The sequence below is a fragment of the Heteronotia binoei genome, chromosome 13, assembly GCF_032191835.1.
Source record: "Heteronotia binoei isolate CCM8104 ecotype False Entrance Well chromosome 13, APGP_CSIRO_Hbin_v1, whole genome shotgun sequence".
Taxonomy (NCBI): Eukaryota; Metazoa; Chordata; class Lepidosauria; order Squamata; family Gekkonidae; genus Heteronotia; species Heteronotia binoei.
Window position 1 is genome coordinate 21861458 of NC_083235.1, and position 24293 is coordinate 21885750.

The 24293-nt window shown below is 49.6% G+C and overlaps 1 protein-coding gene across 1 annotated transcript in view; it reads right to left on the reverse strand.

The window, feature by feature from the left end:
- The window catches only part of SLC48A1 (solute carrier family 48 member 1), a 456994-nt gene that overhangs the window by 301814 nt on the left and 130887 nt on the right, over positions 1–24293 (reverse strand). The window lies entirely within an intron of this gene.

The following is a 24293-nucleotide window of genomic DNA, read 5'->3' on the forward strand; positions in this document are numbered from 1 at the left end:
CTTATCTGGGAGAACCAGGTTTGATTCTCCACTCCTCCGCTTGCAGCTGCTGGAATGGCCTTGGGTTAGCCATAGCTCTCGCAAGAGTTGTTTGGTGCAGTGGTTATGTGTGTGGACTCTTATCTGGGAGAACTGGGTTTGATTCCCCAGTCCTCCACTTGCAGCTGCTGGAATGACACACACACACACACACACACACACCCTTGCACTGATAATGTCACTGAGTCACACGGGGGGGGTCCAATTTGGTGCCCCCAGAAGGCCGATGCCCTAGGCCAGGGATGGCCAACGGTAGCTGTCCAAATGTTTTTTTGCCTACAACTCCCATCAGCCCCAGCCATTGGCCATGCTGGCTGGGGCTGATGGGAGTTGTAGGCAAAAAAACATCTGGAGAACTACCGTTGGCCACCCCTGGCCTAGGTAATTACCTAGTTTGCCTAATTTATTTATTTTTATTTATTTATCAAATTTACATATGAACATATATGAACATATGAAGCTGCCTTCTACTGAATCAGACCCTCCTGGGTCCATCAAAGTCAGTATTGTCTTCTCAGATTGGCAGCAGTTCTCCAGGGTCTCAAGTTGAGGTTTTTCACACCTATTTGCCTGGACCCTTTTTTGGAGATGCCGGGGATTGAACCTGGGACCTTCTGCTTCCCAAGCAGATGCTCTGCCACTGAGCCGCTGTCCCTCCCCTGAAATTTATATCCTGCCCTTCCCTGATGGGCTCAGGGTGGCTAACAACAGTTTAAAAACATTAACAATGAACAAACATAGAATATTAAAAACAAAATATATAATAAAACAGTCACTAAAACTCCGATGACACGTTTTTGAATTCCATTATATTAATTCAGTGAGATTGTTGGTGCTGTAAGGTAATAGCCACCTCCCCCTGACTGTTGAAGGCAAGTTTGAATAATTCAGTTTTACAGGCCCTGTGAAATTGTGGCAGGTCCCGCAGGGCCCTGATGTTTTCGGGGAGTGCATTCCACAAAGTGGGGGCTATTACCGAGAACGTTCTGGCTCTGGTGGTGGATAATCGAGCTTCTTTCGGTCCAGGGATCTTAAGAAGATTTTGAGACCCTGAACGTAGTGCTCTCTGGGGTACGTATGGGGGAAAAACGGTCCCAAAGGTAGACAGGTTCCAGACCATATAGGGCTTTAAAGGTTATAACCAGCACCTTGAAGCAAATCCGGAACGTCACAGGCTATACCCAAGGCTCTGCCTGTGGTGGAACTGATCATTCCTCCCATGGAAGAGTTGAGCGAATGCTTATTGGAGTGAAGGAGACTGGTCGGCTGCTTCTCTAGGTTGATTTGATCTGGGCAGGCATCAGGAAGGAAATCTCAGAAGCCACTCACAGCTGAAATCCTCTGCCATTGCTGGCTAACTATCCATTATAAACACTGCGACATGTGAACTGTCTAATTCCATTGACCATCTTCCAACAAACATCCGCCAAACACTGAGCGCCGGACACCCAAAGCAAATACCGAATGCTGACGGCAATCATCACAGCTTGCCCGAATATAGATCTCAGACGTTTAAGGACAATCAAGTACTTGAAGAACACGTAAAGAATATTTAACATCTTGTGGAGGAGAAGCTGGGGGAACAAATTTATCTCGCCTCTACAGCAGGGTTCTCTCTGATGTAGCTGCAGGAAGATGAGCAGCCACATGGGGGCGCTCAGGGTACACCTGTGCCCACCACATTTGCTCTGCCTGCATGGGATGCGGCTTCTTGTTTGCTGAAAGCCCTCAAAGCTGATGAAAAGGGAAAGGCAGAAAGATGGAGATTTCCCCTTCTTTTCCCCATAGCTTCACCTCTACTTTGCTACCCTTATTCTCTGCTCTCCTGATGATTGTGGGGGCAATTGCCGTGAGTGGGGCTGCTAAGGGTCACCACCACCATAAGCCCCAGGGGAAAGGAGAGCTGTTGCTCTCCTTTGTATCACCTGGGTTCAATACAAGCATCAGATGAAAATAAATCAAATGACATAGTCCTCCTTCCCCTCCCCTTTTTGGTCATCAAATCACAGCTTACTTATGGCAATCCCCTGGAGTTTTCAAGTTAAATGTTCAGGGTGGTTTGTAGGGTTGCCAATTTCCAGGTGGGGGCAGGGGATCCCCCAGTTAGGATGCCTTCCCCTGCACTTCAGGGTCATCAGAAAGCAGGGGAGGGAAATGTCTGCTGGGAACTCCATTATTCCCCATGGAGACCCATTTTCATATGGTGCAATGGAGAATTGATCCAAGGGTATCTGGGGCTCAGTGGTGGGGGCTGATTTTTTTGAGGCAGAGGCACCAAATTTGCATCCAATGCTTCTCTTCAAAACACCCTCCAAGTTTCAAAACAATTGGACTAAGGGGGTCCAATTCTATGAGCTCCAAATGAAGGTGCCCCTATCCTTCATTATTCCCAATGGAGGGAAGGCATTTTAAAGGTGTGCGGTCCCTTTAAATGTGATGGCCAGAACTCCCTTTGGAGTTCAATTATGCTTGTCACAACCTTGCTTCTGGCTCCACCCCCAAAGCCCCCAGCTGTTTCTTAAATTGGACCTGGCAACCCTAGTAGTTTGCCACTGCCTTTCTCTGCCTCAGGAGGTCCCTGGTTTTCCTTGGTAGTCTTCCATCCAAACATTGACTGCGGTCCGCTCCTCCTGTGTCCTTTAGAGTAGAACAGCGCTGGTCATTCACAGAAAGAGGGTAGATCTTGCTGACTCCCAGAGCTGCAGAATGGCCATAAAGCCACTTGAGATCTTTAATGCCAGCATTAAAGCCTGGAGAGGAGGTGGCTGAGAGGTGATAGGATCACCATCTTCAAGTACTTGAAGGGCTGTCATATAGAGGATGGTGTGGAATTGTTTTCTGTGGCCCCAGAAGGTAGGACCAGAACCAATGGGTTGAAATTAAATCAAAAGAGTTTCCGGCTCAACATTATGAAGAACTTCCGGACCGTTAGAGCGATTCCTCAGTGGAACAGGCTTCCTCGGGAGGTGGTGGGCTCTCCTTCTTTGGAGGTTTTCAAACGGAGGCTAGATGGCCATCTGACAGCAATGAAGATCCTGTGAATTTAGGGGGAGGTATTTGTGAGTTTCCTGCATTGTGTAGGGGGTTCGGCTAGATGACCCTAGAGGTCCCTTCCAACTCTATGATTCTATGAAACTGTCCTCCATGAGTGCTGAAAATATGCAGCAATATACAAAATGGGGATGTGGTTTCCACTCTATGAACTGGGGATACCAACCTCCAGGTGGGACCTGGAGAGCCCAAAATTACAACTGATATGCAGAAAACTACAATCAGTTTCTCTGGGAAAAAAACAACAACAGCTCCTTTGAAGAAAGGACACAAAGGCATTATACACTGCTGAGGTCCCTTCCCTCTCCAAACCTCGCCCTTGTCAGGCTCCACTCCGCCCCCCCCCCCAAAAAAAAAACTTTCCAGGAGTTTTCCAACCCAAACTGGCAGCCCTGCTATGAACAGATTACAAATACAGCATAGATCAAGGGTGGCCAGACTTACAAAATGCAAGAGCCACATAAATGTCAGATATTTGAGAGAGCTGCAAGACATGAATGTCAGATGTTTGAGAGCTGGAAGGAAGGAAGGAAGGAAGGAAGGAAGGAAGGAAGGAAGGAAGGAAGGAAGGAAGGAAGGAAGGAAGGAAGGAAGGAAGGAAGGAAGGAAGGAAGGCAATCAAACAGACTGAGGTAGAGGGAAAGGGGAGAGAGATGAAAAGAAAGCAACTTTAACTTTAAATGCATTCTCTAAGCTGCTGGCTGGGCTTGGAGAAGTGAATTAAAGAGACAGATGACTTCTCCAAGCCGGGCAGTGGGGGCTTCAAGAGCCACACAATATGTGTGAAAGAGCCAGATGTGGCTCCCAAGCCACAGTTTGGCCACTATAGATAGAAGCAGAGATGCTTCTTGATCCATGTAGCTCTCTTCCGATTCCTTTCCAGTGTAATATCTATCTCAGACTTTTTATGTCTTGGACTTGACATGTAGGGTTCCCGGGACATTAGCAACCAGCAGGAAATGGGAAGGCGGAGCTCTGCAAGAGTGCCATTTATCACTTCCATTCCCCCCCACCCCCGGAAGTGACATCACACCGTCTGCCTGACAGCCAGTTCTACATCCCCCTTGCCCGTCACTGTCCTGCAGTGGCAACAAACATGGCACTGGGGAAAGGGCACTCTCACACTCGCCAGGGGACTAACACATCACTTTCTAAGAGATCTGGCCAAGACTAGGGTTTTCAACCTCCAGGTGAGGCCTGCTATTACAAATGTTTTCTGGATAATCAATTCCTTTGGAGACAATGGCTGCTGTGGAGGGTGGAAAAAAAAAAAAGGAAAGGTCCCCTGTGCAAGCACCAGTCATTTCTGACTCTGGGGTGACGTTGCTTTCACAATGTTTTCACGGCAGACTTCTTACGGGATGGTTTGCCATTGCCTTCCCCAGTCATCTACACTTTCCCCCCAGCAAACTGGTTGATTTTACCAACCTCGGAAGGCTGGAAGGCTGAGTCAACCTCAAGCCGGCTACCTGAAAACCCGGCTGCCTGAAAACCCAGCTTCTGCCGGGGATCGAACTCAGGTTGTGAGCAGAGCTTAGGACTGCAGTACTGAGCTTTACCACTCAGCACCATGGGGCAATTCTACCCTGCTGAGGGCCCTCCCCCTTTCAAACCCTGCCCTCCCCAGATTTCCTCCCCCGCCCCCCATCTCCAGGTCTTTCCCAACCCAGAACTGGCCACCCTAGGCAGTTCCAGCTTTTGAGCCATCATTTAAAAAAATAAATAAATCAAAAATCATGACACAGAAAAACAAAACAGGGCACTACTCAGCTAACAAAAAAGTGTGCCTTTTTCCAAACTTCAGAGGAATGCACATAAGAAAGTGGCAAAACTTATCAACACCCCCCTCCAAAAAAACCCCAAGAAGTGTCCCCCCCCCACCTGCTCCATTTTGAAACTGTTGTCTTGAGGCCTGTATCTCCCTTTACACAAAACCCAAGAGGCTGGTCCTGCCCCGGGGCTCTGTTATGACATTGCGGGGCTTTCTAAGGGTGGCCAATTCTTCTACCAGCCCCCCCCCCAGCTGCAGGCATCTCTCTTTCAGCTCCCATCCCTCCTCCCGTCAAGACAGACGCACAGAAAGAGAGAAGCAGGAGCAAACCGCAGCAGCAGCCCTGGGTCCCAGGGTGGGGACACAGCTTGAATAGGAGCCGAGCTGAACGCTCCGCTCGGAGCCAGAGCCGCTGGGGGAGCTGGGAGACAGGAGGAGCCCGACAGATGGCTCAGCTGCAACAGTTTCTGAGCAATGGGGCAGGCCTCCCTCCACCATCTGCCAGGGGGTCACAGGTGACACCCAAACACTTCGCTGAGCGAGGGGGAGCACGCACACCCATGCACAAAACAACACAAAAAAGAGAGAGGATGCTACGGCTTGATTTATAGAAATGCACGTGTTCGTTGAAGCCCATGCCTGGCTTCGCAGGGCCGGAGCAGTGTAGAGTTTTGTTTGCCCTGTGCTACTCTGCAGCTGCTTTTCAGCTGTGGCTTCTGTGGGCTTCCCTAGTGGCCAACAGCACCTCCACGGGCGTGGATGGATGTGAGAGCAATGGGCCAGGAAGGGCAGAGAAGTTTGCCCCTCTTGGTGGTGGTGGTGGTTAAGTTAAAAACTCACAGGCACGATGACATCACTTCTAGGAACAAAGTAGGAAACATACAAAGCTGCCTTATACTGAATCAGACCCTGAGTCCATCAAAGTCAGTATTGTCTACTCAGACTGGCAGCGGCTCTCCAGGGTCTCAAGCTGAGGTCTTTCACGCTTACTTGCCTGGACCCTTTTTGGTTGGAGATGCCGGGGATTGAACCTGGGACCTTCTGTTTACCAAGCAGATGTTCGTCCACTGATCCACCTTCCCTCCCAAACAATGGTGGTAGCTCTAGGAATCTCCAGAAACTTTATGGTAAAACCACTGAGATTCATCATCACTCCCAGATTGTACCTAGAAGTGACATCATCATGCTTGTGATACCACCCTCCCACCATTTCTCCATCCCCATTCTCCCACTGGTTGCCAGCATTGGCCTGGAAACTCTACTGTAGGGTCAGATAAAAGCCTAATAAAAGTCAGAATGACAGCAAAGTTAGTACCACCACCAGTTTCTGGACAATGAGAAAACTTGTTGAGGTGGAATTATTTGTACCAGCTGCTGGAAAGACCCACGGTATGGCTCCCTTGGGCAGGAGTTCCGTAGGAAGGGTACCACAGCCATAAGAGCCCCGTTGCTTGTCGCCACATGGCATGCATCTAGAGTTGCTGTGTCTGTCCTGGAAACCAGTATGAGACCGGGTGGGGTGGGGACATGGGCAGGGGTGGCCATTGGCAACACTTGTGATGTCACTTCCTGGGTGTGGTGGGGACATGGGCAGGGGTGGCCATTGGCTATGGTGTGATCAGTGCTGGCCCAACCGCGTGTGGCACCCCAGGCAGCCCCCTTGCAGCGCAGCACCGTGCTCCATCACACCGCCCCCAGGGCGCTGCACCGAGGCACGGCACCTGCTGGCCCCCTCCTTCCCTTCCCCATCCCATGATGTGGCGCGCATCTATAAGATGCATATCACGTCCAGTATGGCTTAAAGCAGCTCACAATCTCCTTTTTCCTTCCTCCCCCACAACAGACACCCTGTGAGGTGGGTGGCGCTGAGAGAGCTCTCACAGCAGCTGCCCTTTCAAGGACAACTTTTACCAGAGCTATGGCTGACCCAAGGCCATTCCAGCAGCTGCAAGTGGAGGAGTGGGGAATCAAACCTGGTTCTCCCAGATAAGAGTCCACACACTTAACCACTACACCAAACCGGCTCTCAAAGGGATGTGATTTGCAGCACCTCTGTAGGAATTGCCAGAAACAGTGGGTTTTGGTGATTCTTAGAGAGAATTGACATCACTTCAGGTGAAAACTGACAGCCATTTTTAGCCATGGCAGAATCAACATTCACATTAGGCACATCCTGATCTATAGGTCAGTCTCCTAGCTACTATGCTCCAGAAATTTGTAAAGCTGAATAATTTAAATATTAAATCCATTCCTGTAAAGCAGCGGTCCCCAACCTTTTTGGCACCAGGGACCGGTTTTGTGGAAGATAATTTTTTCCATGGACCAGGGTTGGGGGGTGGGGTGGTTTTGGGATGATACAATTGTGCACTTTATTTCCATTAGTTTGGTGTAGTGGTTAAGTGTGCAGACTCTTATCTGGGAGAACTGTGTTTGATTCCCTGCTTGTCCACTTGCAGCTGCTGGAATGGCCTTGGGTCAGCCATAGCTCTCTCACAGAGTTGTCTTCTGTGAGAGCTTTCTGTGAGAGCTTTCTCAGCCCAACCTACCTCACAGAGTATCTGTTGTGGGGGAGAAAGATAAAGGAGATTGTAAGCTGCTCTGATACTCTGAGATTCGGAGTGGAGAGCAGGATATAAATCCAGTGTTGTCATATTATTATTATTACATTGTAATATATAATGAAATAATTATACAACTCATGGCCCGGTTACTAACAGGCCACGGACCGAGACCTGTCCACGGCCCAGGGGTTGGGGAACCCTGCTGTTGAACATAAATCTTTAAAAACTTGCTATGTATAAAACCCAGTGTCTTTCCCAAGAGCACCAAGCATATCTTTGAAAAGTGGAAAGCTAAAAATGGCAAAAAAAAAAGCACATAGGGTGTTTTTACATTCAGTTTGATCCAGAGTTTTAGAGTCTTCAAATCGCCTGCCACTGTTCCACTTTAATTATTTTCTTTTACATTTAAGCGTTTCAGTTTGGAAGAGGGCAAACTGATCAGAGGGCAGCCGGAATACCAGTGCTTAGTTAAATGTATACGATTGCTTGTCATGTCAACACTGCAAAAACAATACAAATTTAAATTATTAGATGAGGCAAGCAATGAGATGTAAAAATTTCAAGTGCTGTCAGTTCTCATGCAAATTACTGCACCTTGTGGCTTTGGGAGGAGTCTTTTAAAACGCATGAAAACTTCTACAATACAAGTTTGAAACACCTGCAGAGAAAAGACCAGATCGAAACTAACGTGGAGAAAAACGTTGCAGCAGCAGCTCCAAAACGCATCTCATCGAAACAAATGTAGATTGTGAGAACATTAGGTAATGTAAAAGGTGAGTTTCCAGTGCGGTGATAGAGAGTCACAAACTGCCAGTGTAAAACACCCATAGACATCCTAAACCAACACAATCCCATGTGCTCTGCTTTGGTATGAATGTTCTCCTGTGCTGCTGCTGCTAGGAAACGAGGGGTTCTTGGATCAAAATATCAGGTGAGGCGATTCTTCTCTCTGTTGCTGGAGTTTTGTCAGTATGACCTGCGTCACTGCATGAGGGGATCCATGACCCGGCTCATGAATGATTGCACCTGTCAAACGTGAAATCCTCACCGGGTAAATGTGTGTTGCAGAAAGTTTGCAGCAAGCAGCCCTTACGGATAGGAGAAAATGTGTTGTGCCTTCACATTGAGGTGCGGTTCTGTGAATCTCTGGCTGAGGCTCAGTCTCGTTGATGTATGTTGGAGAGGGAGGCGGCAGAATGCGCTGCCCCCAGGGCTTTTTTTGAAGCAGGAACTCCTTTGCATATCAGGCCACACACCCCTGGTGGAGCCAGTCCTCCAAGAGCTGACAGGGCTCTTCTTACAGGGTCTACTGTCAGGGCCGGCTCACCCACTAGGCAAACTTCCGCCGCACTTCCCCCACCCACCCAAACTTGCGGCGACGAGGCTGGGCCCTAGTGGCTTTGAGGCAGCAGCACGTTTTTTGAAGCCAGCGCTGGAGGAGGCTTCTCTCCCCCTGACTTCTGGTTCCGGAAACGAGTGAGGGGGGGGCCTCCTTCCATGCTGGCTTCAAAAAATGTGCGGCTGCCTCAAAGCTGGTAGGGCCTGGCCTCGTTGCGGCAAGCTTGGGGGGGGGGGCGCAAGTAGGAGTGCGGCACGGCGGAGGGAGGGAGCCTGCCGGGAAGGGGGTGCCGGGCAGGAAGCCTGCCTGGGGCACCATGCACCCTAGGGTCAGTACTGCCTACTGTAAGCTCTTGGGGGATTGGCTACATCAGGGGTGTGTGGCCCAATAGAGTTACAAAAAAAGCCCTGGCTGCCCCACTTTGAATACAAAAGTCAACCAACATAGCAAGCAAAGAGAGGAGGTAGAACTTGGGCTGCCAGGCCACAGATGACATCCCCTGGGCCAATTGGGAGCCGGGGCCTAACAGTGCCTACATCACTTCTGGTTTAAAGAGGAAGCGACTCAGAGAAACTGTGTGCTTTCATACGTACTAAATAATGCACTTTCAATCCACTTTCAATGCACTTGAAAGCCCGTTTGGGGTAGTGATTAAGAACGGCGGATTCTACTCAGGAGAACCGGATTTGATTCCCCACTCCTCTTCCACTTTCAACTGCTGGGTGACCTGGGGTCAGTCACAAGTTCTCACAGAGCTGTTCTCTCAGTAGCAGTTCTCTCAGAGCTCTCTCAGCCCCACCTACCTCACAGGGTGTCCGTTGTAAGGAGAAGAAGGGAAGGAGATTGTAAGCTGCTCTGAGACTCTGAGTGAAGGGTAGGGTTGTCAAGTACCTTTAAGCCCCCGGTGAGGAACTCTCCTATTGTACCATAGAGTTTCCCCTCCCAAATGGCTAGAGCCATAGAGCAAACCATAGAGTTTTCCCGGAACCGCCTAGAGCGGTCACCGCGCGATGTCGCTGGCGCGATGATGTCACTTCCGGGTGATGTGGGTTGGGAACCTCCCAGGCGGGGGAATCCCTGCCCGGACTGGGGGCTTGGCAGCCGTAGTGAAGGGCAGGGTATAAATTCATCTCTCCTCCTCGCAATTGGATTTTGCTGTGTGAAGTGGCAAAATGTACTTGCAAACGATTGCTCGAAACAACTCGCTTGAAGCCCTAAACTGCACTAATCAACTTGAAGTGAGGCAGGTCTTCGACACTGGTTTTTCTTTGCTTGGCATTTCTTCTTCACGTTGGACCCCCTGGGGCTGAGGCCAGCCAGGGCCCCAGCGAAGCAAACACTTCCCCAAACTAGGAGAAGGTGCTTCTCCGGCAGAACAACCCGAGGACACTTGTCTTGTGTGAACCATTGTCTCCTGAACAGCCCCTTCTGCCGTTGACGAGCAGCCCAGGGACCGCCGTCCAACCCTCACCCAGATGCTCCCTTGCAAAGTCATTAAGCGAGCAAAACGAAAAGGGGCCCCCAAAGCTCTTGTGGGAGGGGCTGGCGGGACGGTCTTAAATTCCCTGACTTCACTGCACTCAGGTGGGGCATGAGGCTCCGGCTGCCCCTGCGAGATCCAAAGCTCCCCCCCCCCCGTCAGCCGCAGGCCTCGGGGAGCCCCACGTCATCCCTCGGATGGCAACAGATGTCTGACAATCTCCTCGCCGGCCCCTGCCCTTCCCTCTCTTCCCAGGCCGCTGCACAAGCCTTTGTCGCAATCTCGGGATTTGTTGGCTAAAGAGACAACCACGGCTGCACTTGACTCCCTCCGACTCCCCTGACACACTGGCAATTTCCATTTCTGCAAAAACCGCCCCCCCCCCCCCCCGAGCTCCCAGCAGATGAACAAGAGGACATGGCAGAGCAGAGCCATGCCTCTCCTCGCCTGTGGATCGCCAGTTTTTAGCCAACGAAAATGTACAAAGGATCTGTAAAAGGTTAGGAAAAGGATCAAAGGGTGCAACCCCAGCTCTTGAGCAAAGAGGTTTATTTTCTGCACTGAGGACAGAAGCAGCAAAAGAACCGTCCACAGGGCTTTTTTTTTTGTAGCAGGAACTCCTTTGCCTGTTAGTCCACACACCTGTAATGTAGCCAATCCTCCTGGAGCTTACGGTAGGTCCTGGACTAAGATGCCTGTAAGCTCCAGGAGGATTGGCTCCATTAGGGGTGTGTGGCCTAAAATGCAAAGTAGTTCCTGCTTCAAAAAGAGCCCTGACCGTCCATATTTGTCAGGAAAGGTGCCTAGGAGGAAGGTGGTGAGCTTCCCTTCATTGGCAGTCTTCAAAACGCGACTGGATGATTATTTGTCAGAGATGCTTTAGGCCAGGGATGGCCAACAGTAACTCTCCAGATGTTTTTTGCCTACAATTCCCATCAGCCCCAGCCAGCATGGCCAATGGCTGGGGCTGATGGGAGTTGTAGGCAAAAAACATCTGGAGCGCTACCGTTGGCCACCCCTGCTTTAGGCTGATCCTGCATGGAGCAGGGGGTTGATGGTCTGTATGGCCCCTTCCAACTCTATGATTCTATTCTATGAAAAGAAAGACACTGGGCGTTTTCGCACAGGGCTTACCCCGGAGCGACGTCCCTCTTCACCGCGCAGCGTCTGCGCGGATTTCGCACCAACTGCTTTGCAGAACCTGGAAGAGCCGCAAAGTCCCGCGGCTTTTGCATCACAAATGTAAACCGCCAAAAACCAGTTTACATTTGCGACGCAAAAGCCACGGGACTTTGCGGCTCTTCCGGGTTCTGCGGAGCAGTTGGTGCGAAATCCATGCAGGCGCTGCGCGGTGAAGAGGGACGTCGTTCCGGGGTAAGCCCTGTGCGAAAACGCCCACTGGCTGCATAGGGTTGCCAGGTCTGTGTTGGAAAATACCTGGAAACTTTGGAGGTGGGTCAGGGAGAGGGTGGGGTCTGAGGAGGGAGGGGCCTCAGCAGGATCCAATGCCAGAGAGTCAACCCCTCAAAACAGCCGTTTTCTCCAGAGGAGTTGATCTCTGCCAGCTGCAGATCAGTTGTAAAAGCGGGAGATCTCCAGGCCCCACCTGGAGGCTGGCAATGCTATGGCTGCAGCAGTGGGTGTGAGTGGGATTTAAGAACTACCTTGGGTGTTGTGGCAGATGGTGATCCATAGCAAAGGAAACTGGAGATTGCAGCTCATGGTTTTCTCACGCTCTCTGAAGGTGAAGATCAGGAGTGGCCAAACTTGCTCAATGTAAGAGCCTCATAGAATAAACATCAGATGTTTGAGAGCTGGAAGGAAGGAAGGCAAATAGATGGGGAGGAGAGGGAGAGGGAGGTGGAAAGAAAACCACTTTAACTTTAAATGCATTCTCCAAGCTGCCGGCTGGCTTGATTTGTAGAAGTGATTTAAAGAGAGAAATGCCTTCTCCAAGCCAGCTGACAGGGCAACCACATAATATGTGTGAAAGAGCCACATGTGGCTCCTGAGCTGCTGTTTGGCCACCCCTCTTTAAGATCATAGGGCGAAGCCCCAGTTCCAAGTTGCTTTCCAATTCGACCTGTGCAGTGTTGCCAGCCCCCCAGTGAATGGGGGGCATCCTCCACCCTCAGCGCCTGTTTCCCGCCACCCCCCAGGAACCACCCTTCAAATCTGTCAGTCCAATTTGGGGCTCCAACCTAATGGCCAACTTGGCAGATGATGCCCAGCTATTCTGGATGGTGAACCTTACTTTCCCAGTACCTGCTCCAGAACTCTGGCTGCTACCACACACTGCTCTTCACTAGAACTTCGCACGCCTCTCAACCAGAAGCCTTGGGATGCATGAATAGCAAAACTTGGTATCTGGTCATCGAAGCTGCAGAAATTGCGGCTGGTGCTGCCTTGAATCCCAAAAGAATTCCAACTATTAAAGTGAAGATGGTTAAAGCCTGAATTCAGTAAAGATGGCTGCATTAGACACTAATCCCAGAGGCCTCTGGGATGCATACTAATCTTTTCTAGTAAGTGATATGGCTCTAACCACCCTGATGGGACTCTGGCCACAGCTGGTAGCATGGTGCATGAGGAAGCCCAGTTATATATTCCCCTAAAGAGGATGAAAGCATATGTAGGCTGGAGCACTGTGTGTTTTAGTGAGAGGTGGGGGATGAAAGGGGAGATGGTCAAAGCCAGCCCAAGACTGTCTGGCACCCTAGGCAAGGCTAACTTCTGGTGCTCCCCCTCTGCACTGAACATCACCAAATCACATGGGGTGTCCAATTTAGTGCCTCCAGAAGGCCAGCGCCCTAGGCAATCACCTAGTTTGCCTACTGGCAGGCCCAGCCCTGGAGATGGTTGAAAAACAAGGGGGACCAGATGCAAGAGAAAGGAGATCTAGGGGGGATTTCAGCCAGTGAAGAGAGCCAGCTTGGTTGCCAATCCCTAGTTGACTGTTTTGTATTTTGTTGGGACTGGCCTTGTGTGACTACTCTCATTGTAAAGAATCCCTAGCTGGAGGCAGGGGATCCCCCAGTGTAGAGGCCCTCCCCCTGCTTCAGGGTTATCAGAAAGCGGGGTGGGGGGTGTCTGCTAGGCTGTCCATTGTACCCTATGGAGACTGATTCCCATAGGGCAGGGTTTCCCCCTCCATGGCCCGGTTATTTTTACACTTCTCCTTCTTGGCCCACTAAAATTTGGGGGTGGAGCCAGACTTTGGGGGTGGAGCCAGGAGACGGAAACGATGTACAAACAAGCCTAAAACTCTTGCAATATTTTGTTTAGGAAAGGCAGGAGAATAGTGGGATTTTTGCAATGCAATTTTTAAAATAAAATATCTAGAAAAAGCACAAAGATCACACAGCAGAAAACAAAAAATATAAAATGCTCTCAGCCTGGGAAAACATGAAGCAGGGCATTTCAAGCTTCTCTCCCCACCCCCCAGGAAAGACAGAAGCCAGGGGGAAGTCATGCCTAGTTTGCACACACACACCCCACGCCTCCCTCCTCCCTCCCTTCTCCACCCCAGGTCAATTTCAGGCTGTGTAAAGCTCTCCATCTCCCTCCCCGCCGCAGACCATCTCGTTGGCAGGGAAAACGGCGCACGCCGAGCGCTGATTCATCTCTCAGGCAGGCCAGTGGCAGATCGAAAGGATGGCATCCAAAAAGGGCGCTATGGCTGTTCCCGCCCCCACATTTCCTGGATGAAAAAGAAGTGTGGGAGTGGGAGCTGCCATGGTGCCATTTTCAGATGCTGTCCTTTCGATCTGCCGCTGGCCTGCCTGAGAGATGAGTCAGCGCTTGGCGTGCGCTGTTTTCCCCGCCGACAAGGTGGTCGGTGGGGGGAGGGAGATGGAGGGCTTTACACAGCCTGAAATTGACCTGGGGTGGAGAAGGGAGGGAGGAGGAGGTGCAGGGCGGGCGCAATGCTGGGGGGGGGGCGTCGGTGGGAGGCCTCACGACCCGGGATCGAGGCCTGCGTTGCCCAGTGCCAGGTCGCGACCCTGCCATTGGGAAACACCGCCATGGGTTATAATGGAGAATCGATCTGTGGGTATCAGGGCTCTGGGGTGGGCTTTTTAAAGGTAGAGGCATCAAATCTTCAGCATAGCATCTGGTGCCTCTCCTCAAAACACTCCCCAAGTTTCAAAAAGATTGGGCTAGAGGGTCCAAATCTATGTGCCCCCAAAGAAGGTGCCCCTATCCTTCATTATTTCCAATGGAGGGAAGGCATTTAAAGGAAATGCAGTCCCTTTAAATGTGATGGCCAGGACTCCCATTGGGGTTCCATTGTGCTTGTCACATCTTTGCTCCGGGCTCCATCCCCAAAGTCCCCAGATATTTCTTGAGTCTGAGCTTTTAAAGAAGTTTCTCATGGGCATTAACACGCAGATTACAGCTTCTTGTGCCTGTAAAGTTCATAAGGATATTTTATGTAATACTCTAGTTCAGCAGTGTCAAACATGTGATCCAGAGGCCAAATCAGGCTGCCAGAGGGCTCCTATCAGGTCCTCAAGCAACTGGCTGCTGTTTCCTTATCCCTATATCTTGCTTCCTTCTAAATAACAGCTTGCTTTGCAAGGCTTGCTCAATTGCACACGAGCTACAGAGCAAAATTTCTATTTTTTCCATTGGTTGAGGCTCCTCCCTTGAGGAGGAAGTGGGGGGCAGAGGAGCCTCAACCAATGGAGAAAATAGAGGTTTTGCTCTGAAGCTCATGTGCAATTGAGCAAGTCTTGCAAAGCAAACTGCTATTTAGAAGAAAGCAAGTTTCAGGGATAAGGAAATGGCAGCCAGTTGCTCAGGGGACTGATAGAAGCCTTCTGGGGGCCTGATTCAGCCCCTGGACCACATGTTTGACACCCTTGCTCTAAATTTTATTGTTCTCTTTCTTTCTTATACCACCCCCACCCCCCACCCCCAAAAAAACTTGCTTCAACCCCCCTGTGATAATTTTGCTGAACTCTAAGATTTGACAAACTTCGTAATATCCCCCCCCCCAAAAAAAAAATGGGGAATTACCCAAACATATAAAGCAGACAGATGGCAATCTTCATCATGCCACTGTGGCCACATAGGAGATAGTCATTTTAAACGTACAATGGGAGTAAGGTTTTATTATTATGACAATTATAATTCAAGAAGCATTTTAAGGCGGATACTGAGCTGATATAATTCAGTACACCTTCCGGCAATGTCAGGGGTGTGTGGCATCTGCAAATGAGTTGTGCTAATGAGCTCCGGCACCTCTTTTTCTATGAAATAACCCCTGGGTACACTTCATGATGAAGTATGCATGCATCCTGAATAAGCTCACAGTCTGAATCAAACTCAGTTGATCTTAAAGCTGCTACTGGACTCCAACTCTGATCTATTGCTTCAGACCAACACGGCTGCCCACCTGGATCTATCTAAAAAGAAAAGACAGCTACTTTATCCTTTGCAGAGGAACAAAACCCTGAACCCTTTAGAATCATTTTTCAAGACCCAGAGTCTGGGACTTTCTCATACAGAATGTGAAATACCTTAATGCATTTAAAAAAAAAAATACACTCAGTTCTTTCCTGTAGGGCTATGCTCAGAGACTGTGGCTTTGATACCCGCTCCCCTCTTCTTAGTCTCTTGCTAGCCCACAGGAGAAAGGGGAGCTGGCGGGACCATTTGGTGCAACAGTCCGTGTGTGCAGGGCTCCCCTCCCCCAATGTATGCCGAGGAAAAGGCGGGTGGGGAAGGAGGAGGAGCAGCAGGTCCCAAACATGGTCGGCCGCTCATTGACAGCTGGGCCTGAAACAAAGCCACCCAGAGCAAAGGTTAATGAGGCAACGATGCTCTTTTGAACAGAAGAATGTATGGCAGTTATCCCATATGGATCCCTGCAGCTCTCTCTCCCCCAGAGAATGGGCTCGGCTGAAGGAGAAGTCACCAGAGGAAGTTTTAAAAGACTAGGCCCTTTGCCATAGGGTAAGGTGATGACACCCACCCACCCCCAGTCTAGGGTATGGTATAATCCTAATCAGGGGTCATTTTGTAGAAAAATTGGTGCTGGAGCTCATTAGTACAACTCATTTGCAGATGCCACACACCCCTGACTTCTGAGCCGCAGGTATACTAAATTATATCAGCTCAGCATCTACCTTGAAATGCTTCTTGAAATCATTGCCTTACCCCTGTCATACTTTTTAATTGACTTTCTCCTATGTGGCCACAGTGGCATGAGGAAGGTTTCCATCTGTCTGCTTTAGATGTTTTGGTTATTTCTCCATTTTTTTGTGGGGAAAAGTATTAGAAAGTTTGTAAAGAGTTCAGCACAATTCTCCCAGGTAGGTTGAACAATGGAGCCCAGAAGCAAGGGGGTTTTTTGAGGGGGGGGGGTAAGAAAGAAAGAGCGCAATAAAATATAGAGGTTCCAAAGCTCCGCTCCTGTAAGCTTCTGCCCAAAATGCTGAATGTAGTAACATCAGACCCCTTCACAAGAACACATCCATAGCTTTTTTAGGGTTATGTGCTCAAGTTAGCCTGATCTCACCAGATCTTGGAAGCTAAGGTTGGTCCAGGTGAATACTTGGTTGGGAGACCACCAAGGAAGTCCAGAGGTGATATGCAAAGTCAGGCCATGGCAAATCACCTCTGCTCGCCTCTTGCCTTGAAAACCCTTTGGGGTCGCCATAGGTTGGCTATAACTTGATGGTGCTTTCCACAATTAAATATTTTAGCCCTGGTCTGGATAGCCAGGCTAACCCAATCTCATCCAAATCTTAGAAGCTAATCAGGGTCAGCCCTGGTTTTTATGGAGATGGGAAACCACCAAGGAAAGCCAGAGGTTGCTATACAGAGGCAGGCAAAACCATAGAGTTTCTGCTGATACCTAGAGAGGTATCAATATACAACAGGAGAGGTCAGACAGGAAACTAACACTACTAACCCAAAGGTAACTGTGACCAAGATCACTAAAATATATACAATATCTATTATATCAAGAACAGGCAAACTCTAGAATTACTAGGGTTTGTAGAATCTTTCGGGCTCAAGTACCGTGTTCTACTGGAGAAAGTTTTTCTTCCAGACGTTTCGTTCTCAGCCTGGAAGAAAAACTTTCTCCAGTAGAACACAACACTTGAGCCCGAAAGATTCTACAAACCCTAATGATGTTACCAGCCGTGAAAACCTGAAATCTTTGATATAGAATTACTATTCACATAAAGAATACTCAGTTCGATTCCATAAACCAGGGGTGTCAAACATGCGGCCTGGAGGCCGAATCAGCCCCGAGGAGGGCTGCTATCAGACTCCCAAGCAACTGGCTGTCTTTTGCTTCCTTCTCCCTATCTCTTGCTTCCTTCTGCATAATAGCTTGCTTTGCAAAGCTTGAGCTACAGAGCAAAACCTCTATTTTATCCATTGGCTGAGGCTCCTCTCTTGGGGAGGAAGGGGGAGGAATAGCTTGCTTTGCCAGGCTCTCTCAATTGCACAGCAGAGCTACTGAGCCAAGCCTCTCTTCCTTCTACTGGCTGAGGCAACACCCCCCCACACCAAGTCCCCTGGGGAAGGAAGGAGCGAGCCAGAACTTCCTTTGCCCAGTTCCCTTGGTCGCATGGGAGAAATAACCCATAAAGTCCATAGTCTTCCTGAAGGTATCAATCTTTCCAATCCATGTAGTGATTCTGTATCTCCATTAATCGCATGAAAATATATCTGTGCAACAGGACAGCTGGTGTTTCAATAACTATTTCAAGGCCACTTTACTTCAGGCACAGAACTAAAATGTTAGTTCAGCATCCTTAAGGCTGTCTTAAGGATACAAGCCCAGCTGGCAGAGGTGTGTTTCTTAGCAAGCATCTCTTTTCTGAAACAAAGCAAGAGCCCTGACAGAGGATCACAGTCTTGCATCTGCATTAACTTTAGAAAGCAACTCCAGCCCCTGGATACTGAAAATCCACATGGTTCCAGTTTGTCCCTCCCCTCCCTTTCTGTTGCTGCCTCCTTAAAGAGAAAGGAAAGGAAAGCAGGAGAGAACAGAGACAGACCACCCCCACCCTTCTATCTCAGCTGGACTGTAAGATTTCTGATTTTTCTTTTTAAATCAAGCACATTCCCTATTTCTAGGTCTTGCTCCAGTTAGCTGGATCCTGTCCTTGTTCACGCAAAAGTGTAAATGTGATGGGGTTTACTTGTATGTAAATATGCACAGCTGAACTGCAGCTTTAAATTCTTCTCCCTCACTTGGCTTCACCCCCAAAGTCTCCTGGCTCCTCCCCCAACGTCCAGATATTTCTTGAATCGGTGTTGGCAACCCTATAAAATGTGGCTACAGACCACAGAACTTTGCAACCCCCCCCTAAACCTACAGTACTACCCCCCCCCCCCCCAATCTCAGTGACATGATGATATCACTTCTGGGTGACATCCTTGTGGCTTTGCACATGAAGCAGAAGATCCTGGGAAGCACCAGGGATCCCTCTGCTGGCAGCCAGGTAGGAGCTGGTAACTCTACCGTAGTTTAAAAATGCACAACCTGACTTTCAACATAACTCTGCTTACTGTCAAAGGACTGGGGGCTGTACTGGTTGTGTGTGACTAAGGAAGGAGACCAGACAGGTTGAAAATGAGAAGAGAGGTATGTGACTGCTCAGACCCCATCCACCTAGGGTTGCCAAGACAAGTCCAATTCAAGAAATATCTGGGGATTTAGGGGGCGGAGCCAGGAGACATTGGGGTGGAGCCAGGAGCAAGGTTGTGACAAGCATAATTAAACTAGAAGGGAGTTCTGGCTATCACAGTTAAAAGGACCAACCCTTTTAAAATGCCTTCCCTCCATTTGGAATAATGAAGGATAGGAGCAGCACCTTCTTTTGGGGCTCACCAAATTGGACCCCCAGTCCAATCTTTTTGAAACTTGGAGAGAGACACCAGATGCTATGCTGCAAATTTGGTGCCTCTACCTCAAAAAACATTCCCTCCAGAGCCCCAGATACCCACAGATTAGTTCCCTATTATACCCAATGGGAAAGTTTCCACAGGGAATAATGGAGTGCCAAGCACAAACAAAGGAGCCAGTACCGAAGGAGAGCAGCAGGGTGCATCCCAGCTGGCCGCTAAGCTATCTTTGGGAGGTCCCCACCCCACCCCTGGAATTCACCCCCCCTTGGAGGTAACACCCAGGAGGGGGCCCAATCTGAGTCCTCTCTGCTCAGAAGGAACCAAAGCGTCTTAGATTGTTGTCCATTTCGATCCTCACAACAACCCTGAGAGGTAGGCTAGGCGGAGAGAGTTTATGACCAGCCCAAGGTCAGCCAGCAAGCTTCCATGGCACAACTCATGGACATTCAATGAAATTACTGAGCAGTCGGGTTAGAACTGATACAAGCAAGTCCTTCTTCACCCAAAGGGTGATTAACATGTGGAATTCACTGCCACAGGAGGTGGTGGCAGCTACAAGCATAGCCAGCTTCAAGAGGGGATTGGATAAGCGTATGGAGCAGAGGTCCATCAGTGGCTATTAGCCAAAGCGTATTGTTGGAACTCTCTGTCTGGGGCAGTGATGCTCTGTATTCTTGGTGCTTGGGAGGCACAGTGGGAGGGCTTCTAGAGTTCTGGCCCTGCTGGGGGACCTCCTGATGGCACTTGGGTTTTTTGGCTATTGTGTGACACAGAATGTTGGACTGGATGGGCCATTGGCCTGATCCCACATGGCTTCTCTTATGTTCTTAAGCAGACATTTCTCCCCCCCCCCCAAACACGCTTTCTGATGACCCTGAAGCAGGGGGAGGGCCTCCAAACTGGGGAATCTCCTGTGCCCACCTGGGGATTGGCAACCCTACATCCACCCCTTGTGGCTGGTTCATCCGCCTCTGTCCTCACCCCTCATTCCTGGCCTCCTTGCGGGACTCAAGGCAGCTGACTGACCCCTGAGGTGGAGGCAGCCTCCATTTTAATCCAATCTATCAGGGAGGTAATGAAGTGTAAAAGTATGGATTCAATTAAAAGGGATTTCATTGTAGGCTGGGAGCCTGTGAGCAGACGGAGACAGGGGCTCGCTCTGTTTTGAAAGAGGCCATCTTTGCCACCATGTTGGTGCTTTGTGCTGACCTCAAAGGGCAACTCCGTTTGACAGAGGTGATGACACCAGCCCTTGACACATCTCATTGCCAGCCCTATTGACTTTCAGACCCCTCAGAGAGCAGAGGGTGTGTCCCTCACACCTCTTCAGAACCTTGACCTCTTTTTTCTTTGCTTCCTTTTTAGCGTGGCAGCAGTGGCACAGGCTTCTCAAAGGCCTCAAAGGGGTTCACAGACATGGGTGACATCAGCTCAGCCAATCAGGAAGCTTGCTGCTATGAACAGGGGGAACTCCAATCAGTGACTCTGACTAGGGGGAAGGAACTCACAGGTTCCTCACCAGTTGATTTTCTGCAACACAAGTTTCTTCCACAGAACACTATTTCTAATAAACAAATTTATTTCTTCAGGAATGTATCCCCTGAATCTCCAGTAACCTGCCTGATAGGATGCCAGCCTCCAGGTGGGACAGGGGATCCCCTGGAATTACAACGCATCCCCAGACTCTCTTAGTTATACCCCAGGGAGGTCCTTGTACTCCCCAGGCTCCATCCTCAAATCTCCATTTTGGTGACAGTTTGGTGTAGTGGTTAGGTGTGTGGACTTTTATCTGGGAGAACCAGGTTTGATTTCCCACTCCTCCACTTGCAGCTGCTGGAATGGCCTTGGGTCAGCCATAGCTTTCATAGGAGTTGCCCTTGAAAGAGCAGCTGCTGTAAGAGCTCTCTCAGCCCCACCTGCCTCACAGGGTGTCTGTTGTGGGGGGAGGAGGTAAAGGAGATTGTGACCACTCTGAGATGCAGAGTATAGGGTGGGATATCTTCTACTTCTTTCCATAACAACTTAGACCAACAAGAGCTATTGAGCATACCAGTGTTTGAGTAAGGGAGCTTTGACTCTTGAAAGCTTACACCTGAAACTCTTGTTCCTATCTAAGATGCTACCGGACTTAGATCTAACTATTCCAATCCCATGGGCCTGCAGGCTTAAACCAGTAGATCCATCGACTAAAGCTTTATTTTATTCATGGCCAGAAGCCAGTAGTCTAAGACAGGGATGTCAAACTCATTTGTTATGAAGGCTGGATTTGACATAAATGAAACTTTGTCAGGCCAGGCCATGTCAGGCTGGGCCAAAATTAGATAGCAGAGGTATAAACTTTATAAAGGACACAGACAAACACAATTAATTATTTTTTTGTAAAAAACTTAAAATAAAACATGTTTAAAACATTAGAACTCATTGGTCTTAAAGCGGCTTTTTTTGTATCTCTCCCATGGAATCCAGATAACTGGGCAAAGGAAGCTCTTCCTCTTTCCCTCCCTCCCCAGGGGACTGGGGGGGGAAGGATCCTCAGCCAATAGAAGGAAGAGAGGCTTGGCTCAGTAGCTCCGCTGGGCAATTGAGAGAGCCTGGCAAAGCAAGCTATCTCTCCCCCCCTCCCTTCATTCTCAGGAGAGGAGCCTCAGTCAATGAAGAAAATAGAAGTTTTGCTCTGTAGTTCCTGTGTGATTGAGCGAGCTTTGCAAAGCAAGCTGTGATGCAGAAGGAAGCAAGAGAGAGGGAGAAGGAAGCAGATGGCAGCCAGTTGCTTGCGGGGCGGTGGGGAGCTGGTAGGAGTTCTCTTGGGGCCCAATTTGGCCCCTGGGCCTCATGTTTGACACCCCTTGTCTAAGATCTCGAGAGGTTCTTCTGAATAAAAGAAGGACGATTCTTGTGAGAAGATAAGATTGGGCTTCTTCTCCTCCACCAACTCCACAGCATCCACCCAGGACTGCCTGAAATGACAGCTGTCATGGCCCAGTCAGCAGACATGCTCTGCTTTATTATAATACACAGTTCAGGAGGCCTCCCGGCTTAATCCTCAACAGATCAACTAACCGAGGGGAGATTTGAAATTATTTGCAAAAACTTGCTGCCCCCGATGAGATTACGGCTTCTGTTTAATCGTGCTCAACGAGGGACCCCCGAGGGGGGGGAGAGGGTTTAATGAGAATTTGTGCAGGAATAATCCGGTCTTTTCAACTCGTCCCGTCAACCAATCCTCCCTGGAAGTTGTAATCAGGCAAGATGTTCTTAAGCAGAGATGCTTTAGGAGGGTGGGGGGCGGGGGAGGCGGACTTGCGGAAACAAGTGAGTGAATCTTAAGAGGGGATTTTGGAAGAAGCAGAATACTTTTTCAGGGCTTTTTTTTTGTAGCAGGAACTCCTTTGCCTATTAGGCCACACACCCCTGATGTAGCCAATCCTCCTGGAGCTTACGGTAGGTCCTGGAATTAGAGCCCTGTAAACTCTTGGAGGATTGGCTACATCAGTGGGGTGTGGTCTAATATGCAAAGGTGTTCCCGCTGCAAAAAAAAGCTCGGATTGACTTTGATGACCTCTACTGGGGCATGGACATTTCAGAGAGGCAACTTGATATTGTCTGCCTCTGCATCCCAGCCCTGGTATTCCTTGGAGGCCTCCCATCCAAGTATTTGCCATGGTCTGCCCTGCTTAGCTTCTGGGATCTGATGGGATCGGCTTGCTTGGACTACCCAGGTCTGAGCCCTCGCCACATGATTTCCATGTTCACACAATAAAATGTATGTTCGTGAATCACATCCAATTCATTTGCTCACGGTGAGCATATACGCAGCAACCAGCGATCTGACAAAATCTTAGTGGTAGTACCCCTGATCCATATAGGAACCTTTCTCTGGTTGCTTTTAACATGTCTCTGTAGCATCATAAGAGCCCCGTGGTGCAGAGCGTTAAAGCTGCAGTACTGCAGTCCTAAGCTCTGCTCACGACCTGAGTATGATCCTCGGCAGAAGCTGGGTTTTCGGGTAACCGGCTCGAGGTTGATTCAGCCTTCCATCCTTCCGAGGTTGGTAAAATGAGTACCCAGCTTGTTGTGGGAAAAGTGTAGATGACTGGGCAAGGCAATGGCAAACCACCCCGTAAAAAGTCTGCCGTGAAAACGTTGTGAAAGCAACGTCACCCCAGAGTCAGAAACGACCGGTGCTTGCACAGGGGACCTTTGCTTTTCCTTTCCTGTAGCATCATAGATGATTCGGCACTGAGTGTTCCACTGGGCGCCATTAGTTTCCTGTCAAGCCACCAACACCAGCTTATATTCAGATAAGAACAGGAAATAAGACTTCAGCCTCAGCACAGCTTAGCGTAGAAATTAAATATGAGCAATTCAGCATCTAAGAGTCCCCGTTCAAAGGCTGATACAAGGCAGTGTTCGCTGAGACGCACACATTCCCTGCGCCACGCATCTCACACAGAGAGACACAGTTTGTGTGCCTTCTGGATCCTTCTTGCACTCAGCCCTGGGAGGTTGGGAAGGCATGTGGGCTTCTCCAGTGGCCACGGCCTGACCTCAGTGCTCACAACTCTGTCAGCCCCAACGGATCCAGGCAGCACAGCACAATAGCCCCGGTAGGGCCTCAGCCCCTCTGGGAGGGAGACACCATCTGCCGTGAAAATCGACACCCGCTGACAAAGAGGCAGGAGCCGTGAGGCTGCCACCCCCACAGCTTGGGCAAGCGAGTGAGTGCGAGGATTTGAGCATGGGCAGGTCACCCCGCCCCTGGGAGCTGTCCTCCTCAGGAGGAAGGCCTGCCCTTGAAAGCAGGAAAGGTGAGAAAGGAGCGAGGTGTAGTTTTCTTCCTGCACTGATACATGTTATATTATCAGCAGTGTTCCCTCTAAGCTGAGTTAGTGTGAGCTAGCTCACAGATTTTTAGCCTCTGGCTCACACCTTTTTTGTCTTAGCTCAGGAAAAATGACCCCAGAGCAAGCTAATTTATGCAGTAGCTCACAACTTTAATGCCAGTAGACAGCTGTGTTGGTCTTAAAGGCGCACTTGTCTACAACTTTAATGCCAGTAATTCACAACGTAGAATTTTTGCTCACAAGACTCCACAGCTTAGAGCAGGGGTGTCGAACATGCAGCCTGGGGACTGAATCAGGCCCCCAGAGGGCTCCTTTCAGGCCCCCGAGCAAC